General features: G+C 38.7%; 1 pseudogene; it reads left to right on the top strand.

Annotated features, from left to right (window-relative positions):
* The first annotated feature begins 866 nt into the window (after window positions 1–866).
* On the top strand, window positions 867–1,813 carry LOC127225075 (cysteine-rich protein 2-like; annotated as a pseudogene).
* The last annotated feature ends 7,938 nt before the right edge of the window (window positions 1,814–9,751 follow it).

Here is a 9,751-nt window from a genome sequence, read left to right as displayed (position 1 = left end):
TACAAATTCTATATATTGATACAAATTTGAGATTAACTTTGCTTGTTAAAACATATTGTACATAGTTTGTAATCTTGTTCAAGGTATTGTATTTATATAGCCCATTGAACAATGTAATACAAATTTCTAGTCCTTGAAAGTAATTATTGCTAACTATATAGGATAGTAAGGATATGCAAGTTAGTAATTAGTTACCTATTACAATTGAACTTGTAGTCACATTAGGTAATGTTTACAAGATCAAGCAGAGATATATTTTGGAAAGATAGGTTGTCTTCAATCACTTCAGAGATCTACAGAATATGGCATTTAAGATATTTTCATAGGTTCTGTTTTTATGACAATGAGGCATGCATGCTCCTGACAGTACCAATCTACATCAGAGAAGATGATGGGCATTGAATTTACTTTTTGGTGGCAAAAGTAGACACTGGGTAAGAAAGTGCTCTTGCCTCAATTGCTGGCAGTATTCTGTCCAAATTGGACAAGCAGGGCACAAAATGGGGTGACTGCAAATCTTATCAAGACAAGATAGGACAGTCCTTCAAAAATTGTGCTTTATAGAAGGGTCTGTCAGATCTGCTAGGCCTATAGATGGAAGATGTATGCCTCAACATTGCAGAGGAACTTGGGTGACTGTCCAGGCAGTCAGCTACTTTTGTCATTTCTCACATTTTTGGCAGTCCCTTGCTCATACTTCCTGCTTATACAGTTAATATTATTTCCTTCTTGGGTCTCTGAGGGAGCTGAAGACTAGATAGTATAGTTATAGTTTTCCTTGTGTACCAGACACAGAAAAGAAGCTCACTAAAGAAACACAAAGTATATAAGGTTGAGAGACATAAAAAGATAATTTTGATTTGATAATGCAAATTATAATAGAAAGTAAGAACGGGGTGGAGGGTGTGGACCAACTGAGTGCTCCAACCGTAGCCTCCAAGTGTCCCAAGCATGACAAGACCGTGTACTTCTCTGAGAACGTGAGCTCCCAGGGCAAGGGCTGGCACAAGTTGTCTCAAGTGTGAGAGCTGTAACAAGATGATGATACCCGAGGGCCATGCTGAGCATGATGGGAATCCTTTCTGCCACCAGCTGTTTGGACCCAAAGGCGTGGATATAGGGGGCGCTGGTTCTACTGGCCCCATCGAGGTCCCTGTAGTAGAACCTAGGATCAGAAGACCAGCAAACCCCCAAGGGTCTCAGCAAAGTTTCTAGTGTCACCACATTCACTGGGGAACCCAACATGTGTCCTCCATGCAACAAGAGGGTGGGTGTACTTTGCTGAGAAGGTGACTTCTCTGGGTAAGGACTGGCATTGACCCTGCCTTTGCTATGAGCACTGCTCCACGACACTGACCCCTGGCGGGCATGCTGAGCATGACGGATAACCCTAATGCTTCAAGCCTTGCTATGCAATTCTCTACAAGGACCCTGAAGGCACAGTTCAGCCTTCGGTCTGTAGATGCTGTTTTCAGGGTCTCCTATTTGACTCTGAGGGAAAATGACCTGCTGCCCAGCCCTGCCTCAGTGTCTCTTGCCTGTAAACCCTGGCGCCTGAGTGGTTGAGGAGGAAGCCTGCTGGGTAGTGTCCAGAATAGCCCAGAATTCTAACCCTATTTCATTGTCACCTCGGCATGTCCTGTGTTACTCACTGCCCCCTTTGTATCCGTGCCTCAGTAGCCTCATGTGTCCTGTGTCCCTGTGCCCAGCATTCTGTCTCTGTCCCTGTGTCCCCATGTCCCCATAGCTCTCCGAGGTGGCTGTCCTACAATATCCCTGTTGCCCACAGCAGCAAACCAGTGATGGCCGGTGATGACCATGAGCTTACAGCATGCCCAGGGTGGCAGCACCCCTGCAAACAACTCTTTGCTGATTCCCATACTTCCCCCTACCTGCCCCTCATGTGGTTCACAGCTATGGAGACTTTTGCTGTCAATAAATGGTTTGAGGATTGGGGAAAAAAAAGAATGGAAAGTAAATTAGGTAAAGACTTTGAACTCACCAAGATAGGACAGAAATAGAGTATTTTCTCCGATTTTGTCAAATACAAATGGACTACACCATTTTGGGGGTTCTTTCCTATTCTGCCAGGTCCTACAGTCACTTCAGTCCCAAATAAACACACATTTATATTAATTATAAGCTATTAGCTGATGGCCAGGGCTTCTTATTGGCTAGCTGTCTTAATTATTAACCCATTTCTATTAATCTATGTATTTCCACGTGGTCTTGGCTTATCCAAGAATGTCCAGACCTGTTACTCCTTTGACAACTACATGGAGTCTGTCCCATCTCCTTCCACCTACCTTTCCTAGAATTCTCCTCGTCTCCTAAACCTGTCTATCTTCCTGCATCCATTGGCCAAACAGTGTTTTAACCAATAAGAGAAACATATATACAGAAGGACATCCCCTATCATCTCCTCTTTTCTGTCTAAATAAAAGAAAGATTTTAACTTTAGCATAGTAAAATTATACATAACAAAACAGTTATTGAGTAAGAACTATGGTTAACAATATTTAGTCCATTAACACTTGGCAAACTTTAAAGAAAATATTCTATAATCTACCCTATCGTTGTGAGTCTAAAATCTTATATGTAACTTATCTTTTATCATAACTATGGAAAACAATAACCATAACTGTCTTCAACTCCATCAAAGCCCTAAGAAGGATAATGTATAAACTCTAGAGGTGACAGAGACATTTCACTGCCTAGACAGTCACCCAAATTTCCTCTGTAACGTCGGAGCATCCATCTTCAGTCCATAGGTCATAGTGAATCTGGCAGACTTCTCAGTAAAGTGGGAAATTTGAAACTGTCCCACCTGTAGCAGTTTGTCAGTCATTTTTCTCTGTGACATGCAGAATGTCTGGCAGACTCTTCCATGAATCAGGAACTCTGTAGGACTGTCCCATCTTGTTTTAGTAAGTTCATTAGTCACCTTCCTGTGGGTCCTACATATACTGTTTATACAACATACAGTCAAACAGTCCAAGCAAGAGCAGTTTCTTGCCCAAATGGTTATGTCTGCCATGTTGAAAGCAACTCCATATTGAGTTTCTACAATGCCCATCCTCCTTTCTTATGTAATTGGTGTTGCCAGGAGCAGTTGGGTCTCATAGTCATGAAAAACCCTAAACCATTTTAAGGCTGGGAGTTGATGGCACATGCCTTTAATCCCAGCACTCAGGAGGCAGAGGCAGGCACATTTCTGAGTTTGAGGCCAGCCTTGTCTACAGAGCTAGTTCCAGGACAGGCTCCAAAGCAGTACAGTGAAACCCTGTCTCGAAAAACCAAACCAAACCAAACCAAACCAAACCAAACCAAACCAAACTAAACCAAAACAAAAAACCTCAGAAAACAACAACAACAACAAACCCTAAACAATTTTAAATGCCATATTCTATAGGTCTTTGAAAGGTTTAAAGAATATCTATCCATCTCAAGTATGTTTCTGTATTTCTAGAAAACCTAACTAACATAACTATAAATTTTGACTATTATAGGTGACTATATTTAATTGTCTGTATTTAATTGTACAGATAATTTAATATATCTGTATTTAATTGTACATTACATGTTTAAATGAGCCATATAAACAGAATACCTAAACAGGAGTAGAAATATGCATATAACAAAATTGACCTTGAATTTATATCAATAAACCAAAATCCATACCAATACAAAGTGTACATTTCTATATTATTACAGTGTTGATGTATTTATTGCTTGTATATACTGTACATAGTTACTGTATTTATTGTACATAGTTTTTCTTATGTTAGTTGTAGCCTTCTTTTTGTATTAGATAAAAAAGACAAATTGTGGTGATATATTATTTGTGATTTAGTAAGACTTGCCTTAGAGTTCAGAATGCAAAGCTAGCCACAAGCCATAGAGGTCAGGCAGTGGTGATACACACCTTTAATCCCAGCAGTCATAGTAGCTAGCCATAGAGTCAGTCTATGGTGGCATACACCTTTAATCCCGGAACTTGGGAGACAGAGGCAGATGGATCTCTGTTAGTTCAAGGTCACACAGAGCTACTTAAAAGTGATCCAGTCTAAAAGAGAAGCAGCTCACACAAAGGTGATACCAGCTGTTGGGATCACACACCTTTAATCCCAGAACTCGGGAGATGGAGACGAGAGTGATATGGCTGGTCATAGAAAGGTATATAAAGACGAAATAAGTCAGTCTTGGGCAATGAGTCTTCAGCAATGTTGGGTAGAGGCAGCAGCCTATGATTCTGAGGAGAGCAGTGCAGTTTGGAGATGTAATCAGAGAACACAATCTCCCCTTTGGTCTGAACATTGGTCTGAAATGTCTAATGGCTGGCTGCTTTGCTTTTCTGATTTTCAGCTTGAACCCCAATATCTGTCTGTTGGTTTTTATTTATTCATGTTACACCTTGTTTCTGTTTTAATGGAGACTTATTGTTGAGCATTCATCATCCCACAACCAATTGTAACATCTAAATATGGGAAGTTCTGTCTGTAGATGCTGGTATGTTACGAACTCTACAGTTCAGTTTCCTGAGTTGGAAATCAAGGCTAGCACTACATTTCATATGAATGTTATGGCCATGAGAAATGAGTTGTTTTAAGGTGCCACTTACAAGACTAAGAAACAACATTAGATATTGTTGTAGCTTGAATGTAATTGGCCCCTATAGGCTGTGACACTATTTGGGGTGTGGCCTTGTTGGAGTAGATGTGGTCTTGGAGGTGTTATGCCACTGTAGAGGTGGGTTTGAGGTCTCATACATGCTCAAGATACTGTCCAGTGCTTTAGTCCACTTCCTGTTGCCTTCTGATGAAGATGTAGGGAGCACCATATCTGCTGGCATGCCACCATGATCCATGCCATGATGATAATGGACTGAACCTCTGAATTGTAAGTAAGTTACCACAATTAAATGTTTTCTTTGTAATAGTTGCTGTGTCATGGTGTCTCTTCACAGGAATAGAAACCCTAACTAAGACAGAAGTTGGTACCAGGTACTGGGGTATTGCTGTGTTTGATAGGCCTGACCAAACTTTTTTTTTAAAGGACTATGGATCTTGGGAATGTGGATTAGAAAAGTCGTTGAATACTTTTAAGTGCTGCATAATGGTCCATAGTAGTAGAAGCATGGGAGACAGTGGTGCTGAGTGTGATTTGATGAGCTGTTGGAGCCTGGCTCAAGAGGTTTCAGAGGAGAAGAATTTTAGAATATTGCTTAGAGGTCATTCTTCTGATATTTTGTCGAAGAACGTGGTTGCTTTTTGCCCTTGTCTGAATAGTCTGTCTGGGGCTAAAGTGAAGAGTTTTGAATTGATTCTGTTGGCAGAGGAAATCTCAAAACAGCCTAATATAGACGCTGTCGTGTGGTTATTAGTGTCAACTCTAAAGAAGACTTATGATGAAAAGGAGCGAGCTTATCAAATAGAAATACAAAATGTAGAACAATTTGAGGAGGAAAGGATCACCTGGAAGTGGAATGGAGCTAAGCTCTATGTTCAAGGAGACAGATTAAGAAATGGAATAAGGGGAGTGGTGATCATAGGGCAAGATCCCACCCAGCTAAGTTTCCAACTTGTGTAAAGGAATTAAAGAAAAGCTTAGAGCCAGCTGTAGTGGTGAAGGCCTTTTATCCCAGTACTGGGAAAGCAGAGGCTGGTAGGTCTCTGAGTTTGAGGTCAGTCTGGTCTATAGAGTAAGTTGCAGACAGCCAAGCTTAGGCACTGATGGTAACAAACAAAGCTGGTGAAGATGTAATTGAACAAGGAGGCTGTTTCAGCCTCAGCAAACAGCAGAATTGGCAGCTTTGGCCATTTGGTTCTAGAGTCAAGAATAGAAGTAAGGACTTATGGAATTTCAATCTATGCCCAAAGAAAGTTTCTGAGGCCAGGCATGTGTTGGTGGGTTGTCCCTGAATGGAGGCCTAGAGAGGCGATTGTGTGAAGCTGTGAATTGCCTTGGAGTTGAAGCCTTGATTGCATCGGAGAAGCCTAGATGTTAGAGATACCATAGCTTCCGAGAAAAACTAGTAGCAAGAAGTAGAATCAGCCAAAGAGAAAGAAGTATGTTGCATTCAGCAAAGCTGAAAGGAGTTGGGTATCTGAAGAACCTTTTGATATGAGAAACTGAGATGCTGAGTTTGGATTTTGCCCAATTGGTATTCGGTTTTGTTTGGCCCAGTATTTCCTCACCATGCTCTCTTCTGTACTTTTTGTAATGGGAATTTATATGTAGTTGTAGTTTGGTAGTGACCTTCTAACCTTTCACATCTATCCTGAAGGAGGAACTGTAGCAAGAATTCTAATTGGTCTTAATAAGAAAAGCCTGGAATCAGATATTGGGGTAAATACTGAAAAATCAAAGAGACAAAGAAGCAAGCCACTAGTTCTTACCTCCACCAAATCCTCAGATTGTCCTATGAATCCTCAGACTGAATGCACAATCCTGTTTCTAGGAATCCTCAGGATGAATGCTCAGATTGGATGCTGTTTCTATGAAACATCAGACTGAATGCTCTGAGGTCCTGTCTCCTCCCGCCTTATATTTCTCTCTTGCCTAGCCATTATCACTCCTGTGTGCACCTCCCTAGTGCTGGGATTAAAGGTGTGAGTCATTGCCACTTGCCTCTGTTTCTCTTTTAGACTGGATGAATCTCATGTAGCTCAGGTTGGCCTTGAACTCACAGAGATCCATCTGCCTCTAACTTCCAAGTGCTGGGATTAAAGGTGTGTACACCACTGCATGACATTTATGGCTAACACTCTGATCTTCAGGCAAGCTTTATTTGTTATATCATAAACAAAAATCACCACATCCCCCCTTTTTGTCTAAAATAAAAAGGTTATAACTAATATAAGAAAAAAATATATGCAGTAAGTACAATAACTATATACAATATATAAGGCAATAAATACATCAGCAGTGTCTAGTCAATTTGTATTTGAGAAATTCAGAGAAAATACTCCATTATCTATCTTATCTTGCTGAGTACAAAGTCTTATAACTCATTTACTTTCTTTTTTAATTTTCATTACCATTCTTTTCTGAGCCTGGTATACAAGGAAAACTTTAACTTTTTAGTCTTCAACTCCCTCAGAGACCTGAGAAGGAAATAATATAAACTGAATAAGCAGAAAGTGCAACCGACTTCCAAAATAAAATGTGAGAAATGACAGAAACAGCTGGCTGCCTGGAGAGTCACCTAAAGTCCTTTGCAATGTTGGGGCATCCATCTCTAGCCTAAAGGCCTAGAATATTTGACAGAATTTTCTATGAAGCAGGGTTTTTCAAGGATGATCACACCTTGTCTTTCCTGATTTGTTTGTATCACTATTGAATAGAAGGGTTCCAGATATTTGTGTATCCTGTAAAATGTGAGGAAGGGTCCAATTAGTTCTCATTATAAGTTGAATTATATTGCTTTTGGGATATTTGTTGTTACTCTCTCCCCAAAAAATTACTGTAAGCTCTTTGTCAAGGTTCACTTTCTGCCCATAATTTGTCAGTTTCATCATTAGTAAAAGATACTACAATTTCTGCTGGGTCTATTCTTGATAATTGACAAGCTCTCAATTTTCCCTTTAGAATCAAGTCAGAGATATTTTCTATATAAGTTTTTAATTTTTTCACTGTTTATGTGGTAAAGGGATAATTTCTAAGATAATATCTTCCATATGAATTAATATTCCTTTATGATAATTGTTAAAGTGTAAAAATAACTAGAATGCAATCAAACTGTGGGCCCAATTGATCCACATGTGCATCCTGTAATTTCTTTTACACCAAAGCCAATTCTCCCTCAGCTTCAGCTGATAATTCTCTTGGACTATATATGACCTTGCCACTGTCTACTGCTTTGAACAAATTACTCAGTTCATGATTTTTTTTTATTCCAATAGTGGGCCATAGATTAGAAATGTTTCCTATCAATCTTTGAAAGTCACTAACAGTTTGTAATTAGATCTTTCCTAATAAGCACATTTTGGGGTTTAATTTTTTTTTTGTATACCTATTTTACATCCTAAATAATTAATAGAATTTTCTCTTTGTATTTTTTCAGGAGAAATTTATAATCCCCCACAAGGCAAAATTTTCTTTACTTCTTCAAACATTCTTTTAAAATTATCTATATTTGAATCAGCTAATGAGATGTCATTCATGTAATGGTAGACTATAGATTGAGTAAATTTCTTACGTATCATTTCCAATGGCTGACTTACAAAATATTGTCACAGGATGGAGCTATTTAATATTCCTGGTGGGAGAACCTTCCATTGATATCTCTTAGTAGGCTGAGAATTAGTATAAGTATGCACCTGAAGCCAAATTTTCTCTGTATTTTCTTGTAAAGGTATAGTGAAGAAACAATCTTTTAAAACAATAACTATAAGAGGCCATCCTTTAAGTAACAGAGAAGGCAAATTCCAGACTGCAGAGAACCCATTGGCTGAATCACCTTGTTAACAGCTCTTAGATCTATTACCATTCTCCATTTTCCAGATTTCTTTTTAAAAACAAATACAGGAGAATTCTAAGAACTGGTTGACTCTTCAATATGCTGACCATTTAACTGCTCCTGTACCAACTGTTCTAAGGCCTCCAGTTTCTCTGTTGTTAAAGGCCATTGCTTAACCCATATAGGTTTGTCCATCAACCATTTTAATAGTAGTGCTTTTGATGCCTTTGAAATATCAGCAGCTACTGTGTCCTGTTTTTGTACAATGTGAATGATTGGTGACTGTTCTTTATAATACCTTCTAATATTTTCCCCAGAAACATATGTTAACTTATGGTTTGTTTCTGAGATTGGAGGAATGATAATATGAGTATTCCATTGCTGTAACAAATCATGTCCCCATATGGCTTTAATTTTCCTCTCTGTCCTTCAACCCATTTCTTGATGATTTTTTTTTTTTTTTTTTTTTTTTTTTTACCGATACAATATTTCAATCGCTGGAAGATGAACATTTACCTCCTGAAGAAGCCAATTTGGATGCTAATATTTTGATGCAATTATTGTTACTTCCTCACCTGTGTTTACAAGACCTTCAATTAATATCACTTATTTGTATTTTTAATTTTGTCTTTGTTCAGTTATAGAAGTTTGACAAACTATTTGCTTTAAAGTTTTGCTAATTTTTTTGTTCTCGCTTCTAAAGCTCTTCTATCATCCATAGCTGTAAGTTTCTTACAATAGACATTGGGTTCTTTAATTTCTCTGGGAAGGAGTTTCCTCCACAATGACAGGAAAGGACTGAACTGAATTTGACTTGGGGGCCTCCAAGAGACCTCCAAGGAGTTTCCAGACTGCAAAGGGTTACCTTGACTATCTCTTATTGATCTACATTCATTAGTCCAATGTGTACCTTTGCCACACCTTCTGCATAATTCAGAAGGGAGAGGCATTCTCTTTGGATTATGTTTAGAAAAAACATTGTTTATAGGGGGATTGTTTATATAGGGATTGTTAACAATCCCTTTTTAGGTTATCTTGTTTACAACAATTGAAACATTTAACATTTTAATTTTTCTTCAAACCTCTGGAAATCACCTCTCCTATCCAAAGCATCACACATGATTGTGTGGGAAGCTTTGTTCTCCTTTAAATTACTCTGTATGGGTCTGAATATCTCTATGATCTGTTTTAATAAGTTTTTCTAAGGCCTCTATCTTGGCACTCATGTTAACTAACATTTTCAGAGATAAACCAAGAATTACAAGATGATAATGAAATTATGTCAATCCC

This window comes from Phodopus roborovskii, unplaced genomic scaffold, assembly GCF_943737965.1.
Source record: "Phodopus roborovskii unplaced genomic scaffold, PHOROB, whole genome shotgun sequence".
Taxonomy (NCBI): Eukaryota; Metazoa; Chordata; class Mammalia; order Rodentia; family Cricetidae; genus Phodopus; species Phodopus roborovskii.
The sequence above is the reverse complement of the archived record's forward strand: the minus strand, read 5'-3'. Positions and strand labels throughout refer to the sequence as shown.